Source organism: Myxocyprinus asiaticus, chromosome 36 (genome assembly GCF_019703515.2).
Source record: "Myxocyprinus asiaticus isolate MX2 ecotype Aquarium Trade chromosome 36, UBuf_Myxa_2, whole genome shotgun sequence".
Taxonomy (NCBI): domain Eukaryota; kingdom Metazoa; phylum Chordata; class Actinopteri; order Cypriniformes; family Catostomidae; genus Myxocyprinus; species Myxocyprinus asiaticus.
The window spans coordinates 31,074,538-31,077,453 of record NC_059379.1 but is presented as its reverse complement, the minus strand read 5'-3'; positions in this window follow the sequence as shown (position 1 = coordinate 31,077,453).

Sequence of the window (2,916 nt, the reverse complement as noted above, 5' to 3'; positions counted from 1 at the left end):
TGTCGAATAAAATTGAGCCGCGCACAACTGATCTAGCAATTTGTCAATCCGGGGCATTGGGTACACGTCAAATTTAGACGCTGCGTTCACTTTTCGGTAGTGCACACAATCGGACCGTCCAGTCACTCTTAGGTACCAGATTCACCGGGCTGTCCCAATCGCTGTGTGACTCTTCTATTATGCCCATCTCGAGCATTGCCTCTAATTCTTCTTGAACTACCTTTTTTTGTGTTCAGGAAGGCGATGGGGTGGCTACAAACCACCACCCCCGGGTTGGTCTCGATGTGGTGCTCTATGAGGTTCGTGTGACCGGGGAGAGGTGAGAACACGTCCACGAATTCAGCTTGCAACTTGGCTACCTCTGTGAGCTGCGATGGTGGAGGTGGTCTCCACACAGGACCGGGGTGAACTGATTAGGTTTGAGCATCACCTCTGGCCTGAGCTCTGCCCTCTCGGGAACTACCGTTGCCAAGGCCACAGGGACCACCTCCCTCCATGATTTTAGGAGGTTGAGATGGTAAACTTGACGTGCTCCGCCCCTATCCGTTCGCTTAACCTCATAATTGAGATCTCCAACTCGCTGTGTGACCTCAAAGGGCCCTTGCCACTTGACAAGTAATTTAGAGCTTGAGGTGGGCAGTAATACAAGCACTTTATCTCCTGGTGCGAATTCCCATAGTCGAGTGCTCCAGACATATAGCTGGCTTCATTGAAACAAAATGTCCGAAAGAACCAGTTTGCGGAAAAGAATAGGACTTCCCATCTCTAGTATTTATAAGAAAGGGGCGGGGTTTAACGGACTAAATGATTGGAGAAGTCCTGGATACATCACCAGAGAGAAGTATATAGTTTCAATGGAAGATCGAGTTATTACATTTTGATTAAAGATTATGAGGTAAAAAGATAAATAAAACATATGCTTGGATGAATTGTTCACAATAATATCAATAACATGCATTTAGAAAAATAGATAGGGTGAATTTTCATTTCATGCCGACTTTAAATTGCACTTTTAAAGCTTATTAAATGTTAGTAAGTCATTAATAAATGATTCACAGATGTTCGCTTTACATTAAGGTACACTTTCATAGCTTACATTCATAACTCATTAATAAATGATTCACAGGTGTTCACTGTACATTAAGGTACACTTTTATAGCTTACTAACATTCATAACTCATTAATAAATGATTCACAAGTGTTCAATTCCATTAAGGTACATTTTCCCTAGCTTACAAATGTTGGTAAGTCATTAATACAGTGAATGGTTCATGGATAACTCAATAAATCAGCCATGGTAGTTCAGCTTGCATACCTTTTGTGAGGTTGCTAAATACATTTGTAAATCCACCTTACATTAAGACTTGTACTAGAAAGTGCAGATATTGTTATTGAATTAATAAATGACCCCTAAAATGAAGAGAAGTAAATAATATAGATATACTTTTGATAAATGAGAGGAATCAAAGTTACAGGTATTGCTGTGGATGAGCATGAAGACCTGAAAGGTGTTTGGCTGAGACATTCCAACTTTGATACTTAGGTTACCACTCTGTGTTGCAGCATTCTTTCCAACTTGACAAGCAAAGTGACATGAGTCAAGACATTAGAGTAATGAATATATTAACAACACCATTTATTCTCCCTATTATAGTCTATTTTTGCTGTATCATGACATAAATAATGAATTATGACATTTCATGATTTTGATTAAAATTAGTATGTACCTTTATTAAGCATTTATTACATGTGAGTAAAACTGGCTCACTGTTTGGCAGGTACAGCATGAACTTCACCCTTTTTATTTATGTTGTTGTAACTGCACATAAACGATTTATTTAGCATTTGTAGATGAGTTATTAGACATTAATAAACTCCTTTACAAACCCTTAATAAAGGGAACCTTAATGTGTTACCGAACAAATAAACATAAAAATATGCAAATGCAATATTATGTGCAATCATCACAGGCGATGAAAAGCAATATTTGTACTGCTAATTAAATACAGGTATTTATTTATGGACTTGAAATTTCATACACGCCTGTACCAACCTGACCACATGCTACTTAGGGTCAGGTTCAGTCTACCGGAAAACACATTTTGTTAATGGGTTTCCACAATGAGGGCTCCTGAGGAAGATTACCGGTAGTAAAAGTTTGTAAAATCCATGGCATCATCTCTTTGAAAGTTTGGTTTGGGGCAGTTATTTGCAAGTAAGCTTGATATTCTCAATCAAAACAGTATAGAAATCTATAAACATTTTTGACTAATTTCTATGGGTCTACATTTCTCCAACCTTTTACAGTGACCGTTGCAGCATTTTTTGAATGAACAACTACTTTTTGCATAATGGTACTGTCAGGGATATAGCAAGGAATTCTGGGCCCCCTGAGGTCATATTGCTCTGGGCCCCTTACCTATTAAAGAAATACAGTTTCGCCCTGTACCTTTGGGCCCCTGGAATCATTAATACCTTTCACCCCACTTACTACGGCCCTGGGTACTGTTGAGGTGGAGGCGTTGCCGAGCACTGTGCTGTGGAGAGTAAAGCCGGGGAGATGAGTGGTGAATGATTGCCACCTGTGCTTAATATCTGTCTTGTGTTTCAGTGAGGAGTGATTGAGACTTTTAAGGAGAGGAGACAGTGGCAGTCAAGAGGGAGAGCCCAGTTGAGAAGCTGCGTGTGTGTGTTGGCTGCTGCCGTTTTGAGTTTTATGTGAAGCTATACCATTGCACATTTAAGCGAATGTGTTTTTGTTGTCAATAAAAGTGACATTCCTGAGTTGGAATCGCCGTCTCCCACTTCCTCATTCCTTGAACCTCCTTACACATACATTTTGTGGTACCATAAATTTAAGTTTTACCTGCCCCTAAATGTCACCGAAGTTGATCAACAGTTTGGCTTCTGTGAGTT